The sequence below is a fragment of the Crocodylus siamensis genome, chromosome 2 (assembly GCF_052110815.1).
Source record: "Crocodylus siamensis isolate JL-2025a chromosome 2, ASM5211081v1, whole genome shotgun sequence".
NCBI classification, from domain to species: domain Eukaryota; kingdom Metazoa; phylum Chordata; order Crocodylia; family Crocodylidae; genus Crocodylus; species Crocodylus siamensis.
In genome coordinates this window covers 166,907,808-166,923,756 of record NC_143396.1, presented here as the reverse complement: position 1 = coordinate 166,923,756, position 15,949 = coordinate 166,907,808, and the positions used below count along the sequence as shown (strand labels likewise).

Here is a 15,949-nt window from a genome sequence, read left to right as displayed (position 1 = left end):
CACCGGCGACTGCTGCCTCCTGACTCTGGGGGGGGCACCAGCGGCCGATCACCAACCAGATGCAGGGGGTCCCCCAGCTGCCAATCACCGATCCCAGAAGTGCCACCCACAAAACCAGAAAGCCCACTGGCACTTTTTTTTGGGGGGGGGGGGGCACCAGCCAGCACTCCCCGCTCACTGGCCAGCAAGGGCCAATTTAAGGGGGTACATGCCTCCCCACCATGCACCCCTTACATGTTGCCTATGGTCTGGAACCAGCAGACAAACAAATAGGAAATTGAAGACATGTACCACCCTGTTCCATAACATGAGATAGGCTTGCTGCATTAGCTAGGTCACAGTAGCCAGCTGCAGAGCCCTTGGGATTTCCAGTTTTGGTGGATAGACCAAATTAGGAGGCCGGGGCATGCCCAAATTAAGACACCAGCAAATGACCAAATTAATGTGTGTGTATGTGATAGCTTTGTTGGAACAAAGGAATATGCTGGCAGGACAGAATGTTGGCAGTATGACTACCACAGAGAGACCAATCAATGGTACCTAGAAATGAAATGTCATCACAGGAGAAAAAGGATACAGAAGGAGGGATTTTAGAGCATCAAAAGGTCCCTGAGGAGGGATCTTGAGACCACCATGTACAGGCACACCACCACCCCATCTCACCCACTCCACTGGGGGCGGGGGGGGAGGGGAAATGGGCCTCAGCCCTCAATCTCCAGGCTGCTCACATCTGACATTTAAGAAAGAACCACAAGGTGAAGCTTGTGTACTGGCCAAATGAACCTTGACCCTATGAACTGTGAGACTGGTAGATATAAATTTGTATGCATTGTTCTTAACTGCTATCACTGTGTATCAATAAAATTTGCCTATTATCTAATGAAAGAAGTCATGGTTGGTCTGAGGATGTGTGTCTGCCCAGAATAAGGTATCTGGATCATAAATCCAATGCCAACACTTCTTCTGTGGCTGTGGCCACCCCCGGACCTTCGGCCTCTCCTAGGCCCTGGCCCTGCCTCAAGCCCGTTGAGAACTCCAGGCCCCTGTCTGGCTCCAGCAGTCTCCCACTGTGGCCACCTCCAACCTCCAGCCACTCTCCGGGCCCTGGCCCAATTAACAGGCCAGTGAGATTCTGTTGGGGTCCGTTCTCCAGCCTACCAGCCCACAATCACTCTTAGGTCTCTTCTCAGACCCCTTAACAGGTCTCCTGCCCTAAGCCCCTCTCCCTGTACTTCACCTGGACACCACAATAGGTCTTATGTGCTAAGCCCCTCACTCTGGACTCACCCAGGCCTTACAGTAAGTCTTACTCACCGAACCCCTTGCTCTGAGCTGAGTCAGACCCCAGCCTGGGTCCTAGGAGCCTCCTCCAGCCACTTAGATCCTACCCAAACCTCCAAACTGATCCAGCTGTCCTCTGTTCAGGTGCTCCAGAGCTGCAGTCCTCCTGCTAGGGTGGTGTTCTCTCACCAGGCTCCAGATGTTACTGCCAGGCTTTTCTAAGGGCCTGGGCTTATATGCACTCTAAACCCAGCCCTCCTTCTGAGTCAGATGACTCCCTCCTGAGTCAGGCAGGGTCCTTGGGTCAGCTGACTCCCAATTATCCTTGGCCCACACTTCTGGCAGCTTTGCAAACTGTCTGATCTCTTAACGTGCCATCTACCCCAAGTGCCCCTGACATACTGACCACTCTCAGAATCAAAAAGTTCCTCCTAATCTCCAGCCTAAATTGCCTGGGCTGCAGCTTGATTCCTGTCCCCTACAGCCACATAGAAAGCCAATTTCTATCCTCTCTGTAATCCTCCTTCAGGTATTTGAAGACTGTTATCAAATCCCCCTCAGTCTTCTCTTCTTCATGCTAAATAACTCTAGTTCTTTCAGCCTTTCCTCATAAGTCTTGCCTCCCAGGCCATATCACACACTAAACAACTTGGACATGTCCCTTCAGAGCTGTTGTTGCAACATGCCAGAGCCTGTGTATGGCTAGGGGAGCTCCATTTGCTGGGTAGCCAAGTCTGCCCATCTACCAGCTATCCCTGGTTTCACAGCCCAGTCTCACTGTCAGGTTCACCCTATGAGCTTGGCAGACAGGCTGTTCAGTACTCACTAGGGGTAAAAATGGCATCCTCAGTGCCAGCTGCAGATTGCAGGTACCTGGGGCAGGCTTGCTCTGGCAGGAGCTCCAAGTTTATGATGCAGCTGTTTCTGGTCATTGACAAGTTCATGGAGGGGAGGTACCTTGAGGAGCCCTATGGATTTTGACACTCTATCCAATGAGCAGAACTGCCCATGCGATGTCCTGAAGGAGCAGGTTAAACACTGAGGAGGTCCATGAACACCAAGTGAAGTCCATTCAAAAAGGGAAATCATGCCTGCTCAAGGAGAAGAAAATGTATGCAGAGATGTGGAGCTTCAACTTGGAGGTTCCTACCTGTACATCGTGGGCTTCACTGTTTCCATCCCAGGGGCCAGTGGGCCAGGTTCAGTCCTTAAAGGAGATCTGTGATATTAGGCAGGGACCACAGTGGCTCCCAGCATTGTTTCTTCTCATGTGTACAGGGCACAGCACATGGTGCACCTGGAGGAGGGTTGCAGAGCTCCCAAAGGTAGGAACAGCCTTGGGGTTTCATGCCATGCACCCTCCCACATTCCACCCTGCCCATCCCCCCCCCTCCCCATACCATTCCTCTCTCCAAGTTTCCCCCCTTGCTCTGTAGACTGCTGTCCTTCCACCCACAGTCATCCCTGGGGTTCACTCCCAGTTTCCTGCTCCTGTCCAGCTAGACGCACCATATTCCTATTTGAAACCCAGTCTGTTTCTAGCCTTTCCCTGCTTTTTTATATCCCCTAGATGCTCTTCTAGTCCCCAGTCTAGCCCCCATCCTCCATGGTCGCTAAACCTAGCTTGAATGCCCTACACTAAACTATAGTTAATCTCCCTTGAGGTCCCTTCAGTTGACTCTCTCTCTGGTGCTAAACTAAACTATGCTTACCTGTCTCTTCTGTGCTGAAGGCCATAGCCACTTACTCCTATGTTTATTGGTCCCAGGTTCAGGGAGGTAGCTGAATCAGTCAGCACAGCAGCTTCAACAGTGTCAGAGGCAAAGTCCATTAGTCAGCTTATCAGGAGAATAATATTTTTTCCGGTCACCTATGGTTCTAGATGGTGACAGCCTTCTATTAGAATGGCTGTAGTCACACTGAGTGCTTATTCAACTAGAAACCACTAGTCCCTCAGAGACGTAGGTAACGTAGGTGGCTATCTCCCCCCACAATACCTCAGCTGTCTGCCTTAGTTTCCAGCCCCAATCTACCTTAAGTAACCCCAAGCCTACATGTAGGTGGCTACATGTAGCTGTGTGATTGTCCCTAACCACATGTCCCTTCATCATGGCTTTATGCCTAACATTAGCAAAACGGAGGCCCTAAATTGAAGAGGTGGGTTTTAAAAAGCACCACTTCAATTTATGGCTGATTAAACCCCCATGTCACGCACACACCCCACTGACTTACTCGCCTCTCCAGTGGGGAGGGGAGCGCAAGCTGCCGGTGGGCAGAGCAGGCCCTGGGCTGCAGGGGGGGCTAGTGCTTCCCTCCATGGCTGCTGCAGCCCCCTGCCCAGGTGGCACCCACCCAGAGGCACCTGGCTCAGGTAGTCCTGGGGGGCACCACAGCCGCAGAGAGAAGCACCAGACCCCTGCACAGCTCAGGCAGGCTCTGCGGGTAGGGGCAAAGGGAGGGGGAAAAGAACAGGCTCGTCGCTTTTCTTGGGTGGATCTTCTTTCCTGGGCTGCTGCCAGGCTGCCTGCAGGGCTTCCTGCACAGCTGTGGAGCTGCACGGAACCCAGTGCTTTGCTCCAAGGCTGTAGGAGCAGCAAACTGTGCAAAAGCATTTACCCCTCTTTAAAGTGTCATGCACACGTGCCTCTCATTTCATCTATACATGGTCTATGATACCAATATAGCCTTATAAGTCACTTATGTGTATGCATTATGCATCTACATCTGCTTATTGAATCACAGAATCATAGAAAATTAGGGTTGGAAGGAACCTCAGGAGGTCTTAAAAACCTTCGAGGATGGAGATTCCACAACCTCTCTGGGTAACCTGTCCCAGTGCTTTACTACCTTTCTCATGAGAAAGTTTTTCCTGTTATCTAACCTAAACTCTTGCTGCAACTTGAGACCATTGCTCCTTGTTCTGTCATCTACCATTACTAAGAACAGTCTAGCTCCATCCTCTTTGGAACCACCCTTCAAGTAGCTAAAAGCTGCTATTAAATCTGCTCTCCATCTTCTCTTCTCCAGACTATGTAAGCCCAGTTAGAATCATAGTCTTATAGTTTCTCTGCCTTTCCTCATAAGTCATGGCCCCTAGCCCCCCAACCATTTTTGTTGCCCTCTGCTAGACTCTCTCCAGTTTGTCTACATCCTTTCTATAGTGGGGGGCCCAAAACTACACACAGAGCTCCAGATGTGGCCTCACTAGTGCCAAATAGAGGGGAATAATCACTTATTATTAGTTTATTATTATTATTATTAGTTCATATTATTAGCTCATATTTAGCTTTTTCTCCACTGTAACCCCTAGGTCCTTTTCTGCAGATCTGCTGTTGGGCCAGTTGATCCCAAGCTTCTACCAATGCATGGGATTGTTCCATCCTAAGTGAAGGACCTTCACTTCTCCTTATTGACCTCATGAGATTTATTTTGGTCTAATCCTTGTCAAGGTCTCTCTGAATCCTATGCTAGCACTACTGTCCACCAAATAGCACTTAGGAATCATTAAAGCACAATTAACCCTTAAATGGAATGTGAAATACAAACACAGACAACTCAGTGTCCTAAGAGGGCCACTTACTGAGTTTTGGCAAGCTGTCAAGGGCCGCATGGGTAGCCCTACCTCTTGACAGGTATCCCGACCCCTGGTCGCCATCTTGTGACCAGAAGTCCCACCCCCTAACCCCTGACCTTTGTCACCAGAAGTCCCTCCCCTTGCCTCTAGAAGTACTCCTTTCAGCAAGGGCTTTTGCCATCTAAGAACCAGAAAAATACCAAATTATATTCTAAAAAGTGATCATCTACAACATTCATTAATTTGATTTCAAAAAATATTTTTGTCCTGATTTACATGTTTGTGTAGTGTACATAGAGGTGATTGCACAATAGCTTAAAATGAAGTCTAATTCTTGTATATTGTGGGGGGTGGGTATAGGTTTGTGGGGGCTGTGGGTATGTGGGGTGTGGGTGGGTATGGCAGGAGGGTGGCTGAGGTTTGCGTATGGCAGTGTGAAGGGAGGCAAGGGGAGGTGCATGTGTATGGAGGGGTATGTGTGTGGGACTCACCCTATGAACACACACACACACACTGCTTCTGTGCCTACACACACACACACACACACACACACTGCCCTTGTGCCTGCAGACACATGTACGCACACACACCCTGCCCTGTGCCTGCAGACACATGCACATACTCTACCCCTGTGCCTGCCGACATGCACACACACACATACACACCACTACCAGTGGTCCAGTGATGCAGCCAGGAGCTACAGCCACCTAGTACTGGAGCAGGACAGGGGCAGGAAAGCAGGGAGCTAGCTGGGGGTGGGCAGGGCTGGGCTGCTCAAGCCTGCAAGCCTGCTGAGGGATCCCTCTGGGTCCTACTGCCCCTGTCTCCAGCCAGCTTTGACAGGAAGCAGGGGCAAATAAATATTTATTTATTAAAATTTTTAGGGGCTCAGAAGGCTGGATAGAATGGTCTGGCAGGCCGCATCTGGCCCATGGGCTGTATTTTGCCTGGCCCTGGGCTATAAAGAACTTTAGACTGAATGTAAAAGAAAACTTTAAACAATACTGTAATTTACCACTCTATAAACAAATGAAACTTTAAAGCATAAAATATGACAAGCTACCCTAACACCTAGCCCTACCCTCCAGTGTATCTACTACTCCCCCCCAGATTAGTGTCATCCACAAACTTGCTGAGAGTGCCATTCCAAGTCTGTGAATCCTGAATAGGGGTGAAGGGTGACATTAGTACTGAGACAGTTAGCTCAGCCGAGATTAGTTACAAGTATAACACAACTTTAGGAACCAAGGAATTTTACTGGTGAAAATGTAGGGGCACCTATAAATATGTCAGATATCTGCTCCAACTCATGCTAATTAGCATGCGTTAGAGCAGACTTCATTAAACAAATTTGCTGGAGCGTGCTAATTAGCACGCTCTGGCAGCCTCTGTGTCACATATATTCACTGTCTCCATGCTTCAAAATGGCAGTGGGGGCACTTCAACTAAAGCCCATCAAACAAGCATCCCCTCTCACCTCCAGAGTACATGTAAAGACTCCCTATATTACCACACTGCTGATGTTTCTTTACCTTTCTTTACCTTTTACCTGTTCCCTCCCTTTGGCCTGTTGGCTTGTGCTGCTAGCACCCATGATTTTCTATAGAAAAGTGGGAGTTCCCCCCCCGCCCTTGATTCTTGGGCCATTTTCTAGGGCTGCAGGGTTGGCACACATCAATTCTCCATCCCTCTCCTTGGGATTTATACTGTGTACATGTGCATCTCTGAGTGATTCTGTTTTTCCCAGAAACCTACTTAGCTTTAATGCAACCTACTGAGTATGCTCAGAAAAGAAATGCAAGATGTGAGTATCTATACAGATTTAACATAGAATCTAAATACTTCTTCATTCAGCACAAAATTTCTGGGTGGAACTCAGTATATGGGACCTCACTGCTTGTAGGATGCAGAGAAGCTTTGTATATTGATCTAGATAACATAAACATTTGGCATGATAACAATCAGTGCTGAGGAAGAGTTTCTGAAAGGACAAAAATCTCATGCTTCAGGCTCTAAACCAGACTCTAACTAGCCTGTGGCCTGGTGGTTGCAGCACTTGCTGGAAAGAAGATGCATGTTTAAACTCCCCTAGCTAAGAAGACCCTAGAAACTGTGCCTTCTTGTCCATAGGCAAGTATAACTCAGGATTGTCTCTTGTGACACAGCTGTCACCATGGACTCCTGCTTTTCCTTGATGCCACTGGCTGCCATTCCCTTCCAGACACCCCCATCCACACTGCTCAGGCCTCCTGCTGCTGTCTCTACTGGGCATTTTGTATCTAAACAACACACATCATGTACAAGCACCCAGGAATGCTGAACACATGAGATGTGAAGGCTGCTGGAGCACGCTAATTGGCAGCACATTTGATTGAGTTTGCTCCAATGCCCTGTAATTACAGCATGTCCGAGAAGCGTCCCCATAAATCTTTAGGCAACCGTATACTTAGCACTTTAATTTCCTCCCCACACTTCCAGAGGTGTCACCAAATAAGTCTTTAGTCCCTAGAGTACTCAAACAGCAGCCTGCAGCTGTCCCCAAGTCCCCATGTCTCTGGCACATCCATGTGTCTAACCAGCTGTTACACACATTACAGTCCCATTACATGTGAAATGCATAGGAGGCCTAAAACCTAGGTGCGCCTCTTCTGGGCTAAAAGATGGCAAGGCCCACCATCACCCTACTGCTGGCAGCCACATGCATGTGCCTAGGGTGATTGTGTACTACCACAAGTAAACAGGACCCAAATAGTAAACACCAAAAACTGTTTCTATGCAGTTACATGTGTATCATTTGGGTGCTTGAAGGTGCAATAAGATTTAGCCCTTTCAGCCTAATAACTAGAGCCAGCTACATGACAATTTAGTTTCATGACAACTTCCAACATTTCAAAATGTATTTTCTTCCCCAGTGGGAAACAACTTTTCATGCATTTTGTCTTCTAGGATTCTCAAGGCTTTATTGCTGCTGTAAGTGATTCTGCATCCTCTGATACTGCTGGCCAAGATGTTCAAAAAGAGGGTCCTAACAGTGACCTCTGTATTTAGGCCATTAAAATATGTGACCTAGTTGCAGGGTTGTTGAGCCTCAAGCATTCCCACTGAGTAGGGATGGGGCATCGAAACTGAGCAGACCCATGTACTAACAGTATGTACGGCCCCAATTTGTGACCTCATAATTACAGCTACCACCCCCTATTAGGATGACCTATTGAGCAAGATTTGAATTACAGTCAGACTCCTGTGGGGGTCAGCAGTGGCAGAAGCCAGAAGGAACTGCCGCCACCACCTGAACTGCTTAGAAAGTTGTGGGGCAGGCCGGGGGCTCTTGTCTCTTATGGGGGAATTTGAGGGGGCTCTCATCTCTTACAAGGGGGCTCAGTCCCCCCAAACTCCCCCATATTTTGAACACTGCTACTGCGTGATGTTTCCTGAACCAATTCTGTGAACCTAAAGCAGAGGCTCTGGACTGAACAAAGTGTTCTGGTGGACAATCTCAACATAAAGGGAGAATAACAAAGTTCCTACTAATGTAGCTACTACAACCATGAGCACCACTCTGCATCACACACACACAATTATAATATAAATGGAATAAGTATGCTTCTTATTTCTTTCTAGAAATGTGTTTGCAACCTCCAATCCCCAATGCATAGGGGAAAGTTTATCCTAGCATAAGAATTTTTATATCATGGAGCTAGATCCACTCATCTTTTAAGGAAGTTACCATGGCCTGTAACCTACAACTTATGACATCTCAGAAACTGCTGAGGTATATCAATCATTCTCAGTCTTTTAGGACATGTGGCACCCCTCTATAATTTATGAGAATTGAGTGGCACCCTATTTCAAAAACTATCATAAATTACAGTGCTTACTTGCTTGCACAGATGCTTGGCAGTGGGGATGGGATAATCATTCAGGCAGGGACAAGACTGAGTTGGTGCATATCTGCTTAGATTATTTGCTTATAGATTCTTAGATATTAGTGTCACAAGGGACCTCAACAAATCATCGAGTCTGACCCCCTGCCCCAGGCAGGAAAGAGTGCTGGGGTCAGATGACCCCAACCAGGTGCTCGTCCAGTCTCCTCTTAAAGACTCCCAAAGTCAGGGAGAGCACCACCTCCCTTGGAAGCCTATTCCAGATTCTGGCAGCCCTTACCATAAAGGAGCTCTTCCTGATGTCTAACCTGAATCTGCTCTGTCTGTTTGTGGCCATTATTTCTAGTTACTCCAAAGGGTGCCCTGGTAAACAGAACATTTCCTATCCCTTGTTATCCCCCCCGATGAATTTGTAGATGGCCACAAGATCACCTCTCAGCCTTCTCTTGCGGAGGATGAAGAGATCCAGGGCCCTCAATCTCTTCTCGTAGGCCTTACCTGCCTGGCCCTAACCATTCAAGTGGTCCTCCTCTGGACCCTCTCAAACTTATCCACTTCTCTCTTGAAATACAGTGCCCAAAATTGGGTGCAGTACTCCAGCTGCAACCTCACCAGTGTCACATAGAGAGGAAGTTTCACCTCCCAGGACCTATTTGTGATGCACCTGCTAATACATAATAAAGCACAGTTAGTTTTACTGATCACTTCATCACATGATAACTCATGTTCATCTTAGAGTCAACTATGACTCCGAGATCCCTTTCTGCTACAGTGCTGCTGAGAGGGTCATCCCCCAAGCTGGAAGTGTGTTGGTGATTCCTTCTTCCTAGGTGCAGCACTTTGCATTTGTCCTTGTTGAACTGCATCCTATTCTGCTCTGCCCACTTCTCCAACCCGTCCAGATTTGCCTGGATTCTTCCCTGTCCACTAGTATGTTTACTTTACCCCATAATTTGGTGTCATCCATAAATTTGGACAGAGTGCTCTCCACGCCCTCATCCAAGTCACTGATGAAGACATTGAATAGCACTGGTCCAAGGACCAAACCTTGGGGAACTCCACTGCCCACATCTTTCCAGGTCAATGCCAACCCATCCACCACCACACTCTGAGTGTGTCCCATTAGCCAACTGCCACCCACCTGACCATGTAATCATCTACATCACAGCCGCAGTTTATTTATGAGAATAGGATGAGATAACATATCGAAGGCTTTCTTACAATCCAGGTAGATGACATCTACCTTATCCCCTGCATCTAAGCATTTTGTTACCTGGTCATAAAAAGAAAGGATCTACCTGCTACAAACGTGTGCTGGTTGCCCTTCAGCACTCTTTTCCCTGCTGGACTCTGAGAAATGTGATCATTGATAATTTTTTCAAAGGTTTTTCCAAGGATAGAATCATAGAATCATAGAAGTTGGGTCGGAAAGGACCTTGTAGATCTTCAAGTCCGACTCCTCACCTGGGCGGGAGAAAAAAAACTGGGCTCAAATGACTCTAACCAGGTAGGCATCAAGCCTCTTCTTAAAGACCCCCAGGGTAGGAGCCAGCACCACTTCCCTTGGAAGTTGGTTCCAGCTCCAAGTTGCCCTAACTGTGAAGTAGTTCTTGCGGATGTCTAATCTAAACCTCCTCTCCAATAATTTGTGTCCATTGTTCCTTGTCATGCCAGGGGGCGCTAGGGGAAACAGCGTCTCCCCTAAACCCTCCTGGTCCCCCCTAGTGAGTTTATAGACAGTCACCAGGTCCCCCCTCAGCCTTCTCTTGTGAAGGCTGAACAGGTTTAGGTCCCGCAGTCCCTCATTGTAGGGTCTGCCCTGTAGTCCCCGGGGATCATGCGGGTGGCCCTCCGCTGGACCCTTTCAATGTTGTCCACATCCCTCCTGAAATGTGGCGCACAGAACTGGATGCAGTTCTCCAGCTGTGGCCTGACCAGCATCGTATAGAGGGGGAGGATCACCTCCCTGGCTCTACTTGAGATGCACCTGTGGATGCACGACAAGGTCCGGTTAGCCCTGCCAACCGTGACCTTGCATTGTCGGCCCATGTTCATCTTGGAGTCAGTAATGACTCCAAGATCCCTTTCTGCCTCCGTGCTCTCAAGAAGGGAGTTTCCCATCTTATAAGTGTGCTGCTGGTTTCTACTGCCTAAGTGCAGCACCCTTCACTTGTCAGTATTGAAACGCATCCTGTTTATGTTAGCCCACTCCTGTAACCTATCCAGATCTTGCTACAATCTTTCCCTCCCTACTAGCGTACTCACCTCACCCCAAATTTTGGTATCATCAGCGAATTTAAACAGATTGCATTTCACCCTGTCCAAATCGCTGATGAAGAAATTGAACAGCACAGGCCCAAGGACCAAGCCCTGGGGGACTCAGCTGCCCACTTCCCCCCAGGTTGAATATGACCCATCCACCACCACCCTCTGAGTACGACCCTTGAGCCAATCTGCAATCCATCTGACTGTGTAGGCATCAATGCCACAGTCGCCTAGTTTTTTAATGAGGATGGGGTGGGAGACGGTGTCAAAGGCCTTGCTGAAGTCTAGAAAGACTGCATCCATGGTGACACCTGCATCCGTTGCCTTTGTGACCTGATCATAAAAGGCAATCAGGATGGTCTGACATGACCTGCCCCTAATGAAACCGTGCTGGTTGCCCTTGATCATCATCCCTGAAGCCGGCCCATCACAGATGTGCTCCTTGAGGATCTTCTCAAAGAGTTTCCTAATACCTAACCTAAACTTCCCTTGCAGCAACTTGAGACCATTGCTCCTTGTTGTGTCATCTACCACCACAGAAAACAGTCTAGCTCCATCTTCTTTGGAACCCCCCTTCAGGTAGTTGAAGGCTGCTATTAAATCCTCCCTCAGTGGGCATGTCTACATGTGCGGTTTAATGTTCATTAGTCTATTTTAATGCACGTTAAAACATCACAAACGAGCATGCTCTTTAGCTAATACACATTAAAATAAGCTAATGTGTATTTTTTTTTTTAGTACCTCACAATGGAGGGCACTTTTACATGTGATAGAGTTGAGGCCATCTGGCCTATAGATACCTGGATCCTCCTTCCTCCTCTTCTTGAAAATAGGAACAACATTGGCCCTTTTCCAATTCTCTGGGACCTGACCTGAGCACCATGAATGCAAAAACAACCATGCCAGTGGTTCTGCTATGACACTGGCCAATTCCTTCAGTACCCTTGGATGAAGATCATTTGGGCTTGCTGACTTAAACGCATCCAGCCCCTCCAAGTGTCCCTTCGCTAAGTCAGCGCAAACAGTTGGTGGGCTGGTTTCCCTCCTGTACTTGTCTCTAATCCAATTGGTAGATTTGTCCTGATCCATGTTCAGGAGCATGGAACAAAAAAACCTCATTGAAAAGCTCAGCTTTATCCCTCCTATCTGTTGCCAATTGCCAGTCTGTCCTGTTGGGGTCCTATGTTACCCTGCACCTTCTTTTTGCTCCCTATGTTCCTGTAGAAGGACTTTTGTTGTCTTTAATTTTCATTGCCAGCCTAAGTCCCATTGCAGTTTTGGCCTTTCTAACTGACTCCTCCAAGTGCCAAGTAGGAATATACCTCCTTGGTACTTACCCCCTGCTTCCACAGCCTGTATGCCTCTTTTTTGCCCCTACGCTTTCCTGGATTTCCCTGTTCAGCCAAGATGGTTTCTTGGCCCCTTTGCCCCCTTTCATGCACAATGGGATTATCTCCAGGAGCAATGCATAGCAGGTGCACGTGGGTGCACGTACATCCCCTGAGCGTGGTGGTGCGCCCCCTGCAAACTGTTGGCGGCACCTGCAGGTGCGGGTGGTCCATGATCACCACTGGCCACTGCCAACACTGCCGGCGGTGCCTGCAGATGGTCACCAACCCCTGGTCGGCGTTTGCCACCGCACCCCCACCCTCACCACTGACAGTGCTGGCAATGTATTCAGGAGCTCCGCACTTACAGCTTCTGGATTCCCGCTGCTACCGTCACACTCCCGCCACCACCAACACAGCCATGCCCCTGCAGCTGCTAGGGGCACACTGTTCATGATTGTCTCCTTCTATGCCTGATGGATCACTCCCTTTAGGAATGACCACCCTTCCTGGACTCCCATCTCACCAATACCCCTGATCATCAGTGCCTCACTGATCTTCTGGACATGTTGAAGATGGCCTTTCTGAAGTCTAGTACTTCTGCTCTACTGGTTATCTTTCCCACCCTTTGCCAGATAGTAAATTCAATCAGTTGATGGTCACTATCCCCTAGGTTACCTTGTATCCATAGGCGACCGGTAGAGGGTGCATGGGGGTGCATGTGCCCCGCCCAAAGGAGCCAGTTCCCCCCTTGACAGCTAACACTGATGCTGTCAGTAGAGCTGGTGCCCCCCTGACAGGGCTGCTGTCGTTAGCAGCTTCCGCTGGTGTTTCCCCCTTCCCTCCACCTCTCCAAATTCAGGAGGCACCAGTCACTCATGCTTGTATCTGCAGATCCCCCACCAGGTCATCCCCTGTAGCCAATCCCAAACTGATCTCCTGTAGCCAATACCAAGCTTATTTCCTAATATTTCACTTATCTCCTCACACCTCCCAGCACTCTTTAAAAATCTGGCAGCACCCCAGGGTGCCCTAGCACTCTGGCTGAGAATTATAGAGGTATACAAATATAACAGTTTTGTTGATGCCATTGATATCTCCAAGGAAAGAGGTGTGATTTGCAGAAATATGCAATTTCTTTTTTTACTTAAAACTATTTCAGCAAAAAATAAAAATTCAGAAAAACTCTGAAACATTCCCTGCATGTCTTTGGAATTTACCAAAAAAAATCCAAACCACAAAAGCATTTTCTCACCTAAAATGATATTGGGTTTTGATATCTCTAATGTATTTTAAAACCCATTTTAAAAGTTGAAACCGAAATGAAATGCTTGAACATAAATAGACCAAAATATTCTGAGAAACATGAAATCGGTTTTTGTTGGTTTTTCATTCACTGAATATTTTAACTTTTCAGAATTGCTGGTAAATCAGAACTCTCAATATTTGCTGAGCTCTAACACCTAGATCCCTGCACTGTATTGAAAATCTCAATAAAAGTCTCTAGGTTTAACTCAAATTGTAGAAGTGCATGAAGAAATGCATTAGAATCTGTAAACATTTTAGGATATGACTCATTGTCAACTACTTCAGTGTCCTCATAGTCAAAAGTGTCATTTAAAATACAGATAAATTCATAGTTCATGCTGCAGTAGCATCTTAAAGTCACTTCACTCGTTGCTGGTTTCGTACAAGCACAGATCTTGGCTCCTCAGGAGCTACAACCCTCTGCTGCTAAATTACCTTCCTGTAGGAAAAAAAATCATTTCTTTGCCCCTGTTGAAAGCATTCTTCACCTCCTGGTCCCTCAGACTATAGATCAGGGGGCTCAACATGGGGGTCACCACTGTGTAGAACACAGAGACCACTTTGTCCTGACCCCGTGAATTTTTCATGTTCGGCTGTAAATATATAAATAGTCCAGTTCCATTAAAATATGATGACAGCTGTCGGGTAGGAGGCACAGGTGGAGAAGGCTTTGCGCTTTCCTTCAGCAGATCGGATCTTCAGGGTAGTGGAGATGATAAAAATGTAGGAGATGAGGACAATCAGACTGCTGACCACTCCAAACAAAAAAGCCACAGACAAAAGTATAACATGATGGATCCTGGTATCAGAGCATGAGAGCAAACTCATAGAAGAGATGTCACAAAAGAACAGGTCAGTGACCTTGGGGCCACAAAAAGACATGTTCAACATACCAATTGTTTGCATCATTGCATTCATGCAGCCAGTGAAGAATGACCCAGCCACCAGTTGGCCACAGAGTCTTGGGGTCATGATGACTATATAGAGCAGTGGGTTACAGATGGCTGCATACCGGTCATAGGCCATCACAGCAAGGAGAAAACACTCCATAACCACAAGGATACTGATAATACAGAGCTGGGACACACAGGCTGAATAAGATATGGCTCTCCTCTCTGCTATGAAGTCAGATAACAGTTTAGTAGTAATGAATGTGGAGCATAAAATATCTACAAAAACTAAATTGCTGAGGAAAAAGTACATAGGAATGTGAAGCCAAGGGTCAATCCTGAATAGTAATATCATGCCAAGATTCCCAACCAGAGTGACAATATAAATTGCTAGGAAGAGCACAAAGAGGGTGACCTGAAACTCTGGATGATCTGTGAATCCTGAGAAAATGAATTCAGTTGCTTTGGTGCAATTTCCCCAGGGTCATTTCTACAGTGCAGGGTCCCAGGATGAAAAAAACAGGAAGAAAAACAGCAACTAATTGCTTCCAATCTGCATCTCAGAATACCAATAATATAGGACCACTTCTGCTTCTAGGTCCTGCAGGATCATGTTTTCCTGATGTTATTTTGACCATTAGAGGTAAGAATTGCACTCTGAAACCTGAGGCTATAGTGTTTGTATTTGGTTTTGGATTTAGTGGCCTTTGATCTGAAATCTCTCTCCCCAAATTAATTTGAACCTTGGCTTAGATACAGTGATACTCTCAAGGGGTGCATCTACATGAGATGCTTACTGGGGAGTTGCCTAGTTAGCTCTGCAGTAACCTGTCACTGTCTACATGTGCAGAGCTATTAGGCCAGAGTAAACTAATTAACTTGGCCATAGGATAGTACTGCCCGATACACATATTATCCTACAGCAGAATTATTTACTCCACCACAAGACATGTGTAGATGTCGATGGGGTGGCTAGGACATGAGGGTACTGCAGTGAGGGGGTTGCCTGCCAGCTAGCCCCTCACTAGAGCACCCTCATGCCCAAGTCAGCCCCTCCACAGCACATTGAGCTGAGTTGGAGCAGCCCCAGACTGGCAAAATGAACCCTTGGTTCTCCTGCCAAGTGGGACTGCACCACTCCTGCTCAATGTGCTGCAGTCCTGAGCACACATGTAAACACTATGTCCAGGAGCAATAAACTAGCATGAACTGTGCCGAAGCTTATTGTGTCGCACTAATTTCATCTGTAGCCATATCCAGGGAGACTGAAAAATACCTGAAATAACACAGGTTGAAGAATATAATTTTGCAATGTAACTGAGAAATAAAAATGATAATAAAGTTTTAGAATGAGTATGAAAATCAGAGCTGATGATGAAAAAAAATTAAAATATCTGATACTGAAAAAAGAAGAGTGCT

General features: G+C 47.2%; 1 pseudogene; it reads right to left on the bottom strand.

The window, feature by feature from the left end:
• Window positions 1–14,071: 14,071 nt before the first annotated feature.
• Window positions 14,072–15,002, bottom strand: LOC149871110 (olfactory receptor 5AN6-like; annotated as a pseudogene).
• Window positions 15,003–15,949: the final 947 nt, after the last annotated feature.